The following is a 19,771-nucleotide window of genomic DNA, read 5'->3' as shown; positions in this document are numbered from 1 at the left end:
AAGTAATCAAAGAATAAAACAAAATTTCACATTATGATTGTTGAATATTATTAAAAATTCATTATAATTTTGTGTTAGTGTGACTGACATTTTTATCATTCGATACTTTGTTATGTTTATGAAAACTAACATCCATCTTCTGTTGAAGACTTTTAACTTCTAGATGTCTTCTGTTTCTTTGGGTTTATTTTTATTTTTTTTGTCGACTGCTCGCCTAGACGAAGGAGACCGTGGGTTTGAACCCCAGCTGGGTCAAACCAAAGACTTGAAAATTGGTATTTGCTACTTTTACACTAAGCACGTGACAAATAGGAGTTCGAGAAAATACTTGTCAGTTCGGGTCAGAATAATGTGTCTGGTAAGGGTGACATATCTATCTGTGGACATCTACCATCTGACTTACCACGTTAAAATTCCGGCTCAGCGTGTCGGTCTATTACAAAGCAGGGTTTACATTTAAAAATGACATTATATTGTTCTCTTCCTGAAAATGCATTTAATTTGTTACTGGACGCTAAACAGCCATCCTTCATCATCATCTGTTCCGTCTTTTGTTTTGTTTTTTTCAAAGTTTTATGTATTTTTCATGAACTATTTAAACAGAACCAATTTAACTTCACCAGATGCGCATTTCGACAATTAATGTTTTGTTAGTGATGCTTGAGGCCAAAATAGATGAAATTCCAAGACGTAATACAAACGTTGATAAGCTGTTCAACCAGATGCTCGAGGCCAAAATATTTGAAAATACAAAACCTAATACAAACGTTGAAGATTTTATCAACCAAAAGGACCTAAAGTATAGCCAGAACCGGACAAAGAAACAGAGCTTTGCATGAGGGAGATATATTCCTTAATTTAAAAGGTTTTCAAAACATTTATAATTTTTAAGGTAACGGGGTTGTATCAGTCTTTGACGATAGATTTTTCTTATACGTCTCTAATAGACTTTTGGGTCAATGTACTTTCAAATTTTCATAAAAAAAACAGACCTTTTTTTTCTTTAGATACGTTGAAATTAACGAAAGCACAGTTATCTTTTTTTAGTTGATATAGGGAAAAATCTATCTTTTTCCTTATTTAGGAATCATTAAACGATGGGGCAGAGTGTATTTACGAATTCGAATACCTAATTAAATCTAATTTAATTCTCCCTCTCCTTGTTCGTCCGAATTTAAAGCATTTAAACTCTAAATTCAATTGGCTATAAATAAGATAAAAACATAAATACGATTAGTTGCTCGCAGTAACATTTTATTTTCTCTTGCTCTACAATTTTTGTTTTGATTAAATGTACAGATTTCCACAATTTCAAAAATAAATGCATGTAATAAACGTAGCAGCAACTGTATATATACTAATGTGACTAGTTTCGATTCGACATAACTGCGAGCATCTTCGATACTAAAACATCTAAATGCCAAACTTTATACAGTACGATAAAACTCCACCCGTAGAAACCACAAAAACTTTTCTCTTGCCCTATGCACCTTACATCACACTTAATCAATAGTAAGTTTTGTTGCAGAACTAATTAATACTAAATCCCATCTGTATATAAGTCCTACAAATATCAAACGGGAAAAATCCAATTTCAAATGAAATGAAATATATTTAAATTCTCCCTCGCCCTGCTCGTCCGAATTTAAAGTATTTTACTCTAAATTCAATTACCTATAAACAATAAAAACACAGAAATAAGATTAGTTGTTCTTAGTAATAACACCACAAAGGAATTGAAACAGTTGCGAATTATATGCCAATATTCAAAGATACAACCAACTGACGATGTAAATTGTCCTTAATATAACCGTCTTTAGACTGGTCTGGTGACCATCTACCGTGTGCTCTCAATCATCCATAAAAAAACCAGTCATTAGCCGTTGAGGTTGCACCTCTGTTTCTAAGACTATGCAACCCAAACTTAGTTTTTTCTAATCCAATATTTTCATATGACTTAATTAGTATTTCACGAGCTCTAGTGTATGATAAGAGTGTATTGTTTTGTTCAGCTTGTTAACACCTTGTGATTTCAAATCTTTTTATTTTTAGCTTTTATATTCATATGTTTAACGATTCACAATCACAGGCCAATACACAGCTGATTTCTATTTAGGTACTACTAATATACCTTTTGCTTTACACATTCGCATATGATTAATAACCCTATTAATCAAATAAATAGGCGGAAATATTCAGTTATTAAATATTGACCAATCATATGCAAATGCAAATGCAAAAAATCACAAACTAAAACCGAGGGAAACATATCAACTATAAGAGGAAAACAACGGAACAACATAAACACTGAACTGCTACAAAAACAAACGCCAACATACATAGAAACGGACTATTTAATAACAACTGTCATATTCCTGACTTGGTACAGGACATTTTAAGAAAAAAATGGTGGATTGAACCTGGTTTCATGGCTAGCCAAACCTCCCGCTTATATGGCAATGTTAAAAAAAAAAGCTAAAATGACAACATTGCGTGACAGGAATACATAACAACTAAACGAAAGAACACTCAGGACAGAGACATACATACATAAATAATATAATAGTACATTACAACATGTAAACCACAGAATAACAACGACACCTCCCATTTACACCGCAATAGAATTATGAACTGTGCGTCACACGAATATATCAACGCCAAAAAAAGCGACGTTACAGGTAAATTTTTAAAAATAGAATATAAAATTGGGATTAAGTTTGTAAGGGTGTTTTTTTTTATGTATTTTCTAACCATTACAAGAATATTAATATAGAATTGTGTTAGTAATGGTGTAATTATTTGTATTTTCTAACTATGTCGGTTTTAAGAAATTTAAAAGAAAAATCCTGTCAATGTGTTTATCAAGTATTATTGGAAGATAATAAAGTATTAGCTATATCTTCCCGTAATAAATCGGAAATATATTTACATATGCAGATTGAAGATAAGAATACGATTTACTCCACGCTTTTTATTATAACCAGACATTCGTTTTTACAAATTTCCATTTTAAGATTGTTCAACGGAGTCTACCATGTAATTCATTTCTATTTAAATGTAAATTAAAAGAAACTGAATTATGTACTTTTTGTTCAGAAATCAGAGAGAGAAAAAAAATCACATTTTATGGGAATGTGATGTTGTACAGAATTTCTGACTATCTATGATACACTGGATCAGAAATATCATATTGTATTGCCTTTAAGCACAAAAAAGTCATTTTGAGTATGTCTAGAGATTTTGTTAACAGTCAAACAGTAAAAAATATTGTGTTGCTATTTAAGTAATATATATACAAATGTAGATGTCTGAATATATTGACCACAACATATGAAGGGATAGAATATTTAAAATATTGGATAAATATAGAAAAACAAAATGTTTCTTAATCCCTGCACGAAAAGTTAAAACAGATCAAAAGGAACAATTTGTAGAAGCAGCATTTGATTAACCAAACAATTGTGATATATCTTATTATATCATTAGGCTATGACTTGATAAAATCTTACAAGTGTGACTTAATTTTTGTAATTTGTTACTAATACTGTTGTATGTAATTTCACATGTTTCATCGTGAAACAGTTAAAAAAAACAAATACAACAAAAATGTTCATTATCCGACTGTCTGCAATGTTGCTAACTGGGAGAAGTGGCTTCTGAGAAATACCACTTCTACGGCTACTTTTTCGGCCGAAATATTTGTCATCATGATTTTTATAACATCATTATATATATATTACCATCTTATATTAGTTCCCTTGTGGAAATCTTAAGACTATTATATAAATATATATAAATTATTAATTATAAATGTTATTTTAAAATATATTACATTGAAAATGAATATAACAATCCTCCATACAAGATGGTGTATATCAAAAATGAATAAAATAAACAAATTAGGATCTTTTTTAATACATAGTACATAAACTTAATATATCTTTAGTCACTGAAATAAAACATTTTTCTTATTTCAAAATAAGTACTTATCTTGAGACTGATGTTTTAGACTCACTGGACTTCAACCAAATAAAATGTTTGTACTTTGAAATATAGGGGACTTCTTTTACATTCAATACATACTTCCTCAAGAATGAAATCCTTTTCTTTTCATGTGCAATGCATTGTATTATAAAATGAAACTCGTCTTCAACCAACATAATTTTACAATGCCTTCAAAATCTTATATCTTTACTGATTCTTTTATATCGACTTTTTTTCAATATCTAAATGATGAACACTCATTTAAATTGAGTTAAGCTTTTTCGATACTGAAATAACCTAACTTGACATAAATATGCGTCCTTTTGAAAGATGTTTTTAAATTTAAGACAAGTACGCAGTTTTCCTTTTTAAACATTTACATTATCATCTATGGTATTTTCCAGTAAATCCTATATCTACTAAAATTGTTTAACCCTTTCAACATCAACATTGTCTATATTAACATCAATAACTATTAAATGTTGCAGGGAAATGGGAAGTTGACAATCGGAAATTTACAATCATCCCATCAGTACTTGACTTTTTTTTACCTCTTGTGTCTGTTTGTTTTGTTTTGTTCACGCATCGTTGTCAATATAATGGAATTTGATGGGACTGTCATACAAGTGAGAGGTTTAGCTAGCTATAAAACCAGGTTCAATCCACCATTTTCTTCATAATAAAATGCCTGTACCCAGTCAGTAATATGACAGTTGTTATCCATTCGTTCGATTTGTTTGAGCTTTTGATTTTGCCATTTGATTAGGGACTTTCCTTTTTGAATTTTCCTCGTATTCAGTATTTTTGTGATTTTAATTTTAATTTTTTATACTTTAAAGTATGTATTCTGTGTCAATAGCGAGGAAAAGTTTAAGATATAAAGCAGACCTTTTAGTTTCGGAAGCATCCTAAACATGAAGTTCCCTCAAAACACTGGCAGGTAAATAGCACTTCTAAAAAGCAGGACACCAAGGGGGCAACTAAAACTATAAGTCGGAGAAAGACATGCAATATTGTTATCAGACAAAAAACATTCCATAAAACACAAATCAAAATACTAGATATTGAGCAACATTCAAACTCATAGGTCGAAAACAAACTGACAATACCATGACAAAAAACGTAACACGACCGAACGGACCGAACGACAAACAACAGTACAAAACACACAAAATAGAAAAATAAAGACTGAGCAACACCAGTCCTACTTTGTTAGTGCTTTTTGTACTGCCGCTTGTCTTCCTGTTGGTCACGATGTTTTCTAGACTGTATGACAAACAATCAGACAAATTGAAAGAAATCAAGCTTTATTAGCAGTCAAGTAATGGTTACCATAGAAACTAGTCAATCTGAGGCACTATTTTTGGTAAAAAAAACAGGATATTTCAACATAAAATATAATATTAGAATTAAGAATATTGGTCACTGCAAGTAAGTATTTCAATTATATAAGCTTAAAATGATAAGCTAAAAAAATTGTATCTAAAAAAAAAAGATTTATTTATGGTTGCTATCACTACTGGACAAAAAAACAACTGTCCATACCAGTAACAGTCGTTCTAAGACTGATAATGTTTGTTAAAGTTGTAACAGTTGTTAAATTTCACTGCTGCAGTTATTTTGTAACTGTCCCAACTTTAAAAGTGTTTGTCTAAAACATAAATCGACTGCAACAACGCTAGAAATAACTGTCACAGTCATTAAAGGACTGATACAACTATTTCAAAGTTGTAACAGTTGATTTACATCTGTCCCAACTCGAAAAACGTTGCAACAGTCATAAATAAACTGATTAAACGCCTAAAAGGTTGTCACAGTCATAATAAGACTGCTGCAACCATTTGAAAGTTGTAACAGTTATTTAATAACTGTCCCAATACGGAAAACGTTGAAACAGTCATAAATAAACTGTTTAAACGCTGAAAAGGTTGTAACAGTAAAAATATGATTGCTACAACCATTACATAGTCATAGCTAATTTATAAGTGTAGCAGCTTCCAAACATTGATCGTCATTAAGACTTAAAAGTCACGGATACAAAATTTCTGACAGTCAGGGATAGGTTAAATTATTTGTAAAACAATTTTACCGTGTGCAATATAAGGTTGTGACAAAGAGACACCACTATCAAACCCATTTAATACATTAATTTTAGATAGAAATTTATTTAAAAAAAAAATATTTTGAAATATTTGCCACTGAACATTTTGGTATTCCCCGCTTATTTAGTGAATGAGCTAAATTTATATAATTATTAACACTCCCTCGCCTCTCATCTCATCGAACAAAATTGGAACCAGCACTAAATACCTGCAATTTCACACAGGACGGTTTTATTCGCATTTAAAACTAACCAAATGTATCTTTAACTGTATTAACAGTTGACAATTTTCATTTCAATATTATCTAAATAAAAACTTTTTAATTTTTTTAAATTAGTTAGGTGTGAAATCATTCGTGCATACAAGGTTGTCTTCAATACCCGTAGTTTTACGAATCACATTACTTCATAATAACGGTCAATATACACGATATACTGTAAACACAGCGGGGAACTCCGAATATCAAACTTATCCCCATATTAAACTGCTTAATTTTTTCCCCAAGGGTTTATTTCACACACTTATTTTGAGCTTTTATTTCTGGCTACATTTTTTTTCTTGCAAAATTATAAATATTGCCGTATTAACCATTTTGATTTCTATACATATAAAAAAAAACAAAGCTATGATGAACATTTAACGCATCTTTTGCAGCTATGGAAAAACAAAAATAATCTTAAATCTATCTAAATTTAATTTATTTTACTGTATTTTATTTTTGAATAGTTCAATATTGACTCGACTTTGTACTGTATATTGTAACGAGTGGTCTATTTGAAGTTCAAATGTCCTTGATAAATAGCACTTCGGCATTCATTCATGATTGATTGAGGTAAAAATATTATCACTCGAGATCATTCATAATTTCACCGGATTTTTCTCAACCAATTTATCAAAAGTATTTATAAACAGATGGGCGTACTGTACAAGACCGACAAAATAGCTAGCGCCAGTGAAAGTTGAAATGTTCAAAACAAGAAAACTCGCATTGTTTCAGACAAGGAAATCAAATCTTCTTTTATTTATTCACATAACGGTTTAGAACTTGTTGTATTCTTTAGACTCCGGTCTTGTTAAATTCTACAGACTGACATCGGATTCTCCTTTGTGGTTTCAGTTGATCAGATGTCGTACTAACCATGCTAACATTTATCTAAAATATTTTCCAATTTCCATTTTTTAAATTCAATTTATTTAATCATATAAATGCTTGTCCAATATTGATATATAATTCAAATAGTAAAGAAACCAAATGGGTCCATTATTCTAATTATATTCATCTTCAATCAGTGATGAAAACAGTACATATGTATTACCAGCAGAACTTATTTGGGCACCCCTTAGAAAAAAAAATCATTGATTAATTAAATCACACAAATTGTTTTGACTCACTTTAATAGAAGGATGGACTGAAAATAAGTATTCTGGCCCTGGTCTGAGTGAAAATATATAATCTGGCTGCCTATATGTTGGAAATTAATATTCTGACCATATCAAATTTGCCAATTCAGTTGCTAACTTCTATGTCATTGGATTTTAGGTGAAAAATTGTCTAATTTGTAAACAAGTACCACATCATTTTATTAATCAAATAATGATCTTATTAAAAAAAATGCAGTTCTATTTAACATTGTTGTGTCGATATTTTGAGCAATTATGATTTCAGCCGTGTATCACCATCAATGATCACTTGTTCTCCAATGGATGAATCTGTCGTAAAGTTTTCACGTGTTTAGACGTATAGATATATGTTGACCTCTAGATTGTTATTTAGTTGTTGTTGGGTTGATGTCATATAGTAGCAGTTTACTCAATTTCACCAATTTATTATCATATGTTTTAGTCTATTTGTCATGTTTGTATTGCATAGGCTTTTCACACCATGCTATATATATATGTCAATGTATGTATAATGTATATGTAAATTATAACAAACAGCTCACCAATAGTGCATAATACATGTATGCCTTTGTAATGCTTATTGTGTATATTGAAAATGTTGCTAAACATCTTGGGATATATATTTAGAAGGCATTTATTCAAAAGCAGATATAATGGATTTGTAGAAAAACATGAATAAGGGCAGAAGCCTGTTAATATTGGATCACCTATAAGCATGATAAGCCTTTGGTAAACCATGATACATTTGTCATCACTCATGTTTCAATGGGTCTGTAAACATGATAAAAATGGGAGACATCAGAAATGATCATCCAGGAACTATTTTTTCAAATTCTAAACATGCTTAACTGTAATTTTGAGGCCCTATATAACTTGCTGTTCGGTGTGAGCCAAGGCTCTGTGTTGAAGACTGTACTTTGACCTATAATGGTTTACTTTTTCAAAATTTTTGACTTGGATGCAAAGTTGTCTCATTGGCAATCATACCACATCTTCTTATATCTATTAACTGACCCAATTTTATCGCCAACAGATTGTTTGTTGCTTTTGTATATAAATCAAACTTGGGTTTCTCATCTCAACTTGTTTACATTGTGTAACATCATTCAATATGGCTAGGCCTGTTATAGGTTTTTCATTATCATGATTATGTGGTACTGATTTTGCTCATTGTTGAAGGATGTGCAGTTACTAACAATTACATCACTTGGTCTACGGTTGATGGTTGTCTCATTGAAAATCATACCACATCTCCTTAAATATTTTGTTATTGTACATTCATGACATTGTACATGTTATACAAGACTACAATATTATCAAATGAATTATAACAATTGTTAATACTTGTCCGACTTTTGTTAACAAAAAGCAGCTATTATCAACATGGTAGACATGATCAATGGTGATGTAACAAGAGTGACTGTGCACACGCTGAAATGTCAAGTCTGCTTTGCCTACATGTAAAATTGAATTTATGTTGAATGTAAAAAATGTAATACATGTATATATGAAGGTTTTACTACATGTACAAGTATCACATAAACTTTCCATTATCAATTACCTCTGAAAATGAAGTCATGGTCAAATTAACCATGCCAAACAGATGATGTACACCCTACAAACTGACATTCCATACCCAAAATTTAGTGGTTTATAGTATCTGTGAAATAGACTTAACATCCAAACCATGAAAACTAAACATTGCCCAATGAAACATGAAAATGAGGAGGTCATGGTCAGATTTAAAACCTCCCAATCAAACTTGTACAACTTACGAAGATATCCAATACGCCAAAAATAGTGATCCTATACATGTCATGCATGTACATGTACATGTAGTTTATAGCATCTGAGAAACATTGGGAAATAGACCAAACCACAAAAACTAAATTGTTCAATGAACCATGACATTTTCATTGAGGTCAAAGTCTGATGCAGGTCTTGCAGTCAGATATATTCACCTTACAATCATTTCATACACCAAATATAGTTGACCTATTATTCCTCTGAGAAACAAACTTGACAAAGTAACTGAAATAACCTTAATCACTGATCCATGAAATGAAGTCAAGGTCAGGTTAACCCTGCCTGACAGACAATGAGACATGTAGACCTTTCAAGATACCTATATATATATACCATATAAATTTATCCAATTACTCATTATACATGTACATGTTATACATGTAAGAGAGTATTTCACTGTATGACTGTTCAAACAGTAATATTTTTTTTCAAACAGTCAGTGAACCATGAAAACAAGGTAAAGTGCAATGAACAAGTTACTAACAGAAACTTCATAACATAAAGAAGTATCCAGGTCTTTAAGCTTCAAAAATGTACCTAGTGAAGCTTTATACAAATAGGTTACACTGTCAGTCAGGGATACTACTTGTACAAGTAATCTTTATTTACTTGAAGAGGTAAAAAAAATATACTTCTATACATGATATAAGTTAACTATAATGTTTGAATAATCTCCCCTTAATTTTCTCAAAAATTCACTTGTATAAGTAATTTTTTTTTACAACCCCACAAAAATTCTCAAGTTTGAGATGTAAAAACATGCCTTTAATGATTTTTCCCAGGATAGCTCATAATTTTTTATTAGAGCTCAATGTTTCATCTCATTAATTCAACAAAGAAACTGATTGCACAAAGATCTTAAGTATTTGCGCAAGTCCTTCAAAAATTGCTCCTTGGGGGCTTGTAAATGAGCAGTGTTCTGAAGATAACAGACAAATGAGATTTTCATTGTTCATGAAATTACACTTAAATGATTAGTTAAGACATCTGCAAAAGACAGACAATTTAAAATTCTATTAGAGCAAAGAAGTCCTAAGAATTCAAGAAAAGAAGATAGGATGACTTTTTCACTTATATAAGTAAAAAAACTGAATGTCTAAGGGACATAACTAAGGCAATTTTCTTTTTTTACCTATACAAGTAAATAAAATACACTTGTATAAGTATCCTACAAATTTACTTATATAAGTATATTAATATTACTTCTTCAAGTAAATAAAAATAAAAAAAAAAAAATGGTAGTACCCCTGACTGGCTGTAGCCGCTGCCAGATTGTAATACCTATTTCTTGCATACATCAACTTTTGTTGTAGGCGGGACTATAAAATTATACTTTGAAGTACATGGTTTATTTGTTTAATATGCTTGGGCACTAATTTAGATTTTTATTTAATTCTAATTCAGACTTTAAGTACAGCAAGCAGTCATTTGACACTTAACAACTGTGACTGACTACGAGAGACCCTCATGGGTGGTTAAGGTCTTTTTACACACCCTGGTGGTAGTTAACAATTGCAATGCCAACATAAACTTCGGATGCGATTTATACATGCACTGTGTTGTAAATTTCACTCAAACTAGAAATTCACATTATATCCAAATTGTTATTATATTAAAATGACTGAGTATCCACTAAAGTAATCATGAATTCAGATATTATGCACTTTTATTATTAATATTCACTGAAACTAGGAATTTTCATTATTCCAAATGGCTATTTCAAATGAATAATTATCCAAAGTATTCATGGAATTCAGATACAATGTATGATTGCATTATTAATATGCACTGAAACTATGAAATCTTGTTATTCCAAATTCATTATTGATATACCAAATGAATAATTATCATGATTATCCAAGTTATTTAGTCATCCAGTACTGTGGTCCTCCTTTAATACAATTTGTAAGTTCCTATTTGTACAATGCACAATTTTTTTTCTTGTCCAATTTAATCCTAACATCACAAGTCATCATCATCATGGAATAATGCTGCAAGTGCTATTCATTATTTCCAAAAACAATAAATAACTAGCACAAAATAATGAATTAATCCACTGTTTCACAATTTGAAGCTATAAGAGTGACTCAGTGACATCTATATTTCCTATGCATCAAAGTGCACATGTAGCAGGCTTCATATTCTAGGTGGGAATCATGCTCAAGCCAATATGAATCTACAAAAAAAAATATACATTGAGACTAAAGTACAGTAAAATTTTAGCTAACATAATACTATATACATTGTACGGTACTTAGAAGAAAGTCAATTACAATAACTGTATCTACCTAGATGAAAACTAGCAATCCTCATTTGATTGACGAAAAAATTTCTAGGACTTATACAATTATATTTTTAAGTCCCAATTTTAAACAAGAAGAATAAATCTTTTTAGTGGGTCTAAATTCTATGTATGGTCTTTTTTCTACATTAATGATTTTTTATGTGTGACTGTGTACTTTCATTGAAGGGTTACTGTCTTATTGAGGCTCACACCATACTTTATTTCATCAATTCTTTAAAGTCAGACATCATGGACATAGTTATTCCTCTCTAAAACACAACAGGTTATTGCTTTTGTTCATGTTAATATGAAATAAATTGATACTACAGAGAAAAGTTTAAAGAATGAAAAAAATAATTAAATAAATAAATGCACTGTTACTATATAGATGCTATTGACTTTCCCTTTGTCAAGTGCATATAATGAATAAACCTTTGTGATGTAAATGTAGAATCTTTGTCCTAAGGTTAATCAGGATGATATATATACTGTTCCAAGGCTGTTAACAGTCAGGGGACTTACTTAAATGAGCGCTTTTCTAAATCACTGATTCAAGTAACATTATGACCATAAAGGTTGGAAGTAAGAGTTGTTTTTCTTTAATAATCACCTATTTAAGTACATGTAGTACAAATTAATCACTAGCCTAAGTGATTTAATTTTATTGTAGCTTTAAATATAGAATACTATTGATCCAGGGGCTAATTATGTTGCTAAATTTATCAAAACCAACATCTGTGTTGATAGGATGACCCGGTCATGTCAGGTGATGACCTTGTACTAAATCTAGGATAATGACATAAAAATCACTTGTTTAAGTATCATACCTCAATTTCCTTCCAAAAAATCATTTCTTTTAATAAGTATCATTATTTTAATAACCCCCACTAATTTCAACACCCCGAACAGTGAAATTTTTATCGTGAACAGTAGAATTTTTTACATAATCTATAAGATGAAACCTTGAATTTTACAGGGCAAATACTCCCACAGTGGCACTGCTGAGAAAAATCTGTTAAGAAAGTATCAGTTCATTATGTAAAGCCATTTTTATAGCATTTTTTCAACTAAAATAGAATTTGCAGCTAAATGATTGCATCAAAGGCATAAACCTTGCTGCTTAAAAGAAGCAAAAAGTTCATTTTTTTTCAATTTTACTAATGAAAAGATATTATGTAAACCTACGTGTTTAAAATTTTGGTAAAACTACAAAATCACAATTTGTGACAAAACTTCCAATTTGCTACTTAAATAAGTGACTTAAAAATCACTTATTTCAAAAAGTCCCCTGACTGGTTAATGTTTTAAATCCTTGAGTTTAATTTTACATCTTTTGTGTTACCCTGTATACTTTTTCCTTATTACAGCTTGTATTAAATAATGCTTTGCAGCTCAGACAACACTTTCTTTATTTTATTTTAGTTATTTACCCAATTTTATTTTGATAAATCAATACTCAGATAACTTTTAAAATATGCATTTTTTGTATCCAAAATAATATTATATCCTGCTGATTCATATTTTTCTTAAATTACAATTTATTTTGAAATATTTATCAAAATTTTGAAGAGGACAATTATAATTTGTGAACATCATTATAAAATCATCTTCAATATATACCCATGACAGTTTAAAATTCCTCCCCAAGGCAATAAACTATTGTGTGTCTTAATCTGTATATTAGCTATAACATGTATATAAGAATTCCTGATTATTACCTATCCAGTGTTAACATCCTGATTATTACCTATTTTAATGTCACATTTGCATGGTCATGAATTCATGTTCAGTAAATACATAAATTTTAATAATTTATTTTGAATTTGAATAAAAGGTATTTTTAAACTAAATTATTGGACATACAATGCAGTTAACACAGTAAATTTTATGACAACTTACTTGATACTACAATATCTATAAAAATATTTTGAGCTTCATAAAATACTTTAAAAAAGTTTATACCATGTTTAGATAAAAAAAAAATATGCTTACAGATAGATATTTTTGTTATGTTTTCCCCACATATTGAATGTTAAACATAAAATAATTATGTAGAAAAGGCAAAAAATCTGCAGTCAGATGTGAATGCACATGATGAAAGGAGATGTGGGATATAATTATATATCAATGATGCATCAACCCAACAGTAAGGCAACAATAAAGTAACCAAAACACAATTTAACACACAAATTTGACTCATGAATAGAAAGTCCTTTAATCATTTTAATGGTGGAATAAATAAAAAGACCATTGAATGTTACTACTAGATAACATTTATGGCATAAATGAATTTTGACTAACCAGAGGGCACAATTTATATAAAAATTTCACATGAAAATATATAGTTTAGGTTCAAAGTATTTACAAATTTATAGTGATTTAATATTCTATGTTAAATCTAAAAAGAATATAATTATGATGCTCACTTTGCTCTTTTAATATGTTTTTTATTTCTTTTTAACTTAAAATCATGTACATGTAGCAATTAACATGATGACATATTTATAAATATTTTATTCATTGTAATTATTCATTTTGAGAAAAGATGCAACAACCTCCACAACCCTTGTTCAACATGAATCTTTAAGTACATGATGAAAGAATTACTAATTGAATTAGCACATTTTGTTTAATCAACTGTGTTGAAATGGCAACTGTTTTGAATCTGTGCATGGTTTCAGGAACATTAATTTAATAATATTGTTTTATTTTGATGATTAATGTTATTTTGAACCATCTAATCAATGCTAATACATATTCACTTTCAATGCCTTATATTATCAAAAATATTCATGTTTTGTTGTCCATGATTTGGGAATTATTTAAAAATTGAATGAAAATGCATACTTGCTAAATAAGTCACTAAAATTAATACTTTTCATAAAATTTTATGGTCAGATCATATGTTTTCATACACCGTCATATTAATTTGTACTATGCATGTTTTTTCAATGGAAATTGTGACGTCACAATGCATTCTTAATAGAACGAAAACTATCAGGTGATAAAGCAAAACCAGGGAAATCATGGAAATACTTGTAATCCAGCATTAGTAACACAATTATATGGATATGTACATGTAAAGATTGGTTGGTTGTTGGTTATAAGAAGTCCAGTGACAAGTATTTCATGCAAATTTAAGACCAGAGTTAACAATACATTAACATACAATATGTACATGATGTATAGGTCCTGTAAAAGGTCATCCCGCACAACAAAAATTAACCAATGCCCCACATGTTAGAGTTTAACAGTAAGACGATGAAGATCAAGAGTAACCTTTTTTTATTCCCTTGACCTTGTCACCCTTGGGGTGATGTATGCAAAGTAAATAAGGGATTAAATGACATACACATGATAAAAGGGGGAGGGGGAATGGTGTCAAACATGAATTTCAATGATGCACAACTTTTCCAAGCCCAAATCCTAACTTTGCCTTGGAACATGCAACTATGCACGAGTGTGGTGATATAGATCGTCGATTCATAGCCTGTCTGCATGGTCTGTAGGAAGAACAAATGTGCACATTTTCCCTTCAAAATCTTGGATCCATGATTATTCGATAGACATGCTTTAAAATATTATTCATTTCTACTCACCGATTGTAATTTCCAGCTCCGCTTATATTGTACATGTGGTCTAACATCTGTAGTTTCCTGTGTAAAATATAGTTTGCCGACCTCCAGGTCCAGTTTGCCGACAAGAAAATAAAGAGGGTAAATCGTCCACGGTGAAGAATTGTTTTCCGTTTTTAAAGAAACTTGACAGATTTAATTAATTATTTTTTTTATCATCGGAAAATATTCCTCGTGGAGAGTAATTCAAATTAAAAATGTTTTATTTTGCTGTACAATATTGATAACTTAGTCATATTCTTTAAATTTACTTCAGGTACACCGACGGTACATTTTCTTTTCCTCAGAATTTATCAAAACTTTTTCAGATATAAATTTGAATGAATTCATTAGCATCTTCTGCAATAATATTAAAATTCCATTTTTAAACGAAGGCTTCTGGTGTGTAAAACCAGTTATGAACGAATCTGAATAGATAAAATAAAAAGTAAAGATACCTAAAGGAAAGTAAAACGCACATGTCAAAAATGAACGGACAATGCTATGGCAATAAACGGAAAACGACAAAAGACAAACAACGATCGCAAAATAAATAAATAAAAAACAAAACAAGTCAACAACCGCACAATAGATGATAATAGTATAAATTATGGGCTATTTCACAACTATATCAAATCTTGAGAGCCGGGTTAAACGTAAAATTTTTTTATACACTGAGTTGCTACAGTGACGCTAAAATATTTGTCGACTGCAACAACCTATGAAATGTTTGTTTTAAACATTTAACGACTGTAGCAACCTTTTAAAATTTGTAATAAACATTTTATGACTGTAACAACCTTTAAAAAGTTTTAACAAACATTTTACAACTGTCCCAACTCTAAAAACGTTGTAACAAACATTTTTTGACTGCATCAACGTCTAAAAAGTTGACACAAACAAATTTCAACTGTCCCAACTATTAAAAGGTTGGGACAAACATTATACAACTGCCACAACTTTTGGAAAGACTGTAATAAATAGTATTTGACTGTGACAACCCCGTAGACCACTGCAACAGTCCTTAAATGACTGTTGATAACATATTTTGATTTTCACAACCCATAAAAGTGTTGGGACAGACATTAATCAACTGTATCAGTTTCTTTGACAGTCATCTTCAGTCTTCCACAGACTAAGACAGTCGTAGAACGACTGTTACTGGTATGGACAGTTGTTTTTTCGTCCAGTAGTGTATTGTAACAGGAAAATCAAATGGTTCAAGTTTACACAAAAATTAGCAGATTTTGGGTCACAATTGTAAAAGATCCAGATGTCTGCAACATAAAATATGTTCTGAAAAAAATCAGTGAATATCATATAATTCAAAGAAAAAATAAAATTGGGTAGACATTTGTATATATATTGGAGGCCGCTAACCAACAGTTTGCTGTTTCGGAATCAATTTTGTACAAAAACTAGAAATATTGTCACCTTATAGTGGTCAATATTATAAACAAAATTTTACACATATGATTTAATTTGTACTGCAAAACAAATGTCACACAAATGCGTTTTCAAAAGAGGGACGAAAGATACCAGAGGGACAGTCAAACTCATAGATCGAAAACAAACTGACAACGCCATGGCCAAAAATAAAAAGACAAACAGACAAATAATAGTACAGATGACACAACATAGAAAACTAAAGACTAAGCAACACGAACCCCACCAAAAACTGGGGGTGATCTCAGGTGCTCTGGAAAGGTAAGCAGATCCTGTTACACATGCTTCAACTGAGTAGGAAAATATGCATAAAATCTCCATGGCAACCATCTGTTTTGCATAGCAACCAACTGAGGCTGAAATAATACAAGTTATTTTTTTACAAAATGCACAAAAATAGGCACTTGAAGCCTGATGGGAAAAAAACCCAAAGCAGTCCAATTGTGCTTAAAAATATGTGAAAATCTCCTCATCGACACTACATTCATGACATAAATGCCTAGTAACCAACTGATATTTGAAAATACGAAAGCTCAATTGATGGATAATAAGCACAATTTAAAAAAAAATGCCTGAATAAAAACAAAAATAACAAAAGAAGATCACTTATGTATAATGATATTTAAAAATCTTTAAGGCAACACCGCCTATTGCATAGCACCAGTATATGTGGTGTAAATTGTATGCAAAGACTATGTGTAATACAGTTTTTTGAGAGCCTGAAATATTCACCTGTCATTTTTTGTGTAAATTTTGCATCAATGATTATTTTTGATATTTAAACATGCCTTTCTTAATTTAGGGGAAAAAAACCCAGTAAAATCATCTTTCAAGGGCAATAACTTGTATCAGCAGGTAGTTGAATATTACTGTAAAGTTAACAACTTTGAAAATCTTACTTTGATGAACTTTTTTGCTGTTTTCATTTTTTCCATTTTTAAGAAGCCATGTTGTTAAATTCATTTTTTTTTTTTTTTTGTCAATTATTTAATTAATGCAACTAGTAATTAATGAGAAATTATGGTTTCCAAATGTTATTCTCTGAACCATTTGCTTATTATTTACGACATTTGGCGTGTCAATGCCCTATGGAGTGAAGAAAACCACTACTGATTTTGAATGTGCTATGAGAAAAGTCACAACACAGCAATTGCTAGTCTGAAATCGGGACAAACATTAAGTTACTGGGGTTATATCTTTTGACATAATAAATTCACTGAATTAGCTTGATAATTTTTGAAAGAATATTTTTGTTTTGTGCATTACATTCCCCAACGACCATTTTGGTCACAAACTTCAAAAAGATTCAACTTTGTTCGATGATTTCATTCATTCAAAACAGCAATTAGCTACTCGTTGTATCGGCACTTGTTGGAAGTCGTGACTGAACCAAAGTCCAAGTTTAAAAACACCATTTGATTTTTCCATACTAAAGGAGAGGGTGGCCAAAATTTTTTTTGACCCTCTGCATTCGCAAATAAAAAGTTATTATAAATCAGTCATATAACCGTTGTCATGTGGAAAATTGAACCCCGCCGCTCCCCCCTGGAAAATTGAAACCCTTCTGTATGGAAAATGGAACTCTCTGTTGATTCAACCTTGACACTAATTGGAATACAACATAATAATTCAAGTAGTTTTAAAATGCTGTGTTTCCTAACCTACGCCTTATTAAAATGGACAGCACATGATTTGTTATAAATTGAATTTCTGTATCTTATGGAGGGTTCAATTTTCCATGGTAGGGGGGGAGGGGGGCTCAATTTTCCATGTCTAAGTTAATATGTTTCAAATTTCATTTCTTAAATGTTTTATTCATACCAAAAACTTATCAATGTATTATTTCTATATAACACAGCTGGAATAGCTATGACAATTTGAAAATCTGAGGTCTCTTTAGGGAAAATACGAGGGTTCAATTTTCCATCTTGGTGGGGGGATGGGTATTTTGATCACGGGTTCAGTTTCCAATGGGTTCATGCAATTTCCATATGACACCGGCTTTAAATATCCAACTACCAATCATCAGTATTTATATTTTTATATTTTTTCTTGCGTAGTTACACTAGGGCTTCAAACTCCTTGCATTTTGTGTAAAACTGCAAACACTTTCTAAAACAATTTCATTAATATTTGGACATTGGGGGACGACCATTTGATTTTCTTGGGGGAGGGGAGGTTTTGCGCATTGACTTCTGATTTTCATCTGTTGCCATGACTCAATTACCAATCCTCTATTGTGTGATGCTAAATGACAATGATAACTTATCAACGTATTGTACAGGAGTAATGTGTCACATGAAGAGCAGGATCTGGTTACCCTTCTGAAGCTTCTGAGATCATCCCTGGTTTTTGGTGGGGTTTGTGATGCTAAGTCCTCATTTTCTATGTTGTGTATTGTATACTGTTGTGTGTCTTTTGGTTTTTTTTTTGTCAAAGCATTGTTCATATAAGAAAAGAAGGTGTTGTATGATTGCCACGAGAATACTCGGCACCAGAGACCAAATGACATAGTAGTTTACAACTATAGGTCACCGTACAGCTCTCAACCATGAGCAAAACCAGTCAGTTCGTTTTCGACTTATGAGTTTGATTATCTCTTTTGTATTTTTCGTCTATTTTGGCTAAGCATGCTTATTTTTTCTGTGGCTTTGCCGCGTGATATTTTTTTTCCTCTATGAACACAACTGTTTCCAGCATTTTGTGTTGCAGCGTATTTACTTTCATTCTGAATTCTGCAAGGTTAATTATTTACAGCTCTTACCAGGCAAGGATATTCATTCTTTAAATCCTTCTGCCCCCGCCCCTCGAAAATCAAACGATCGCCGTTAACAACAGCTTAACACCAAAATATACTTTGTTACAAGATGTATTTAATATGAAAATGTAAAAGATATTTTTGGATAAAACTGTTGCTTTTAACGTTTTTAACATTAATCTGCTGAAAAAATTGCCATTTTAGGTCAAATTTGTCAATTTTAACGTTTGTAATGTCGCTTTTGACCTTTTTGCACTAAAGTGTCCTACAGCCTGTTGATTTATCAATAAAGTTATCATAATATTGATAGGCTTGAATAATTGTTTTTTTTGAAATTTCAGGGTTCAATTAATGGCTCTTATCATACCTCACT

The 19,771-nt window shown here is 30.8% G+C and overlaps 1 long non-coding RNA gene across 1 annotated transcript; it reads right to left on the bottom strand.

Annotated features, from left to right (window-relative positions):
- Positions 1-10,636: 10,636 nt before the first annotated feature.
- LOC127700898 (uncharacterized) lies at positions 10,637-15,376 on the bottom strand. Its single transcript, XR_007981766.1, has 2 exons — positions 15,180-15,376; positions 10,637-11,472 (listed from the first exon to the last, which is right to left on the bottom strand). It is a non-coding gene; the product is annotated as an uncharacterized LOC127700898 (long non-coding RNA).
- Positions 15,377-19,771: the final 4,395 nt, after the last annotated feature.

Source organism: Mytilus californianus, unplaced genomic scaffold (assembly GCF_021869535.1).
Source record: "Mytilus californianus isolate M0D057914Y unplaced genomic scaffold, xbMytCali1.0.p SCAF_5, whole genome shotgun sequence".
NCBI lineage: Eukaryota > Metazoa > Mollusca > Bivalvia > Mytilida > Mytilidae > Mytilus > Mytilus californianus.
The sequence above is the reverse complement of the archived record's forward strand: the minus strand, read 5'-3'. Positions and strand labels throughout refer to the sequence as shown.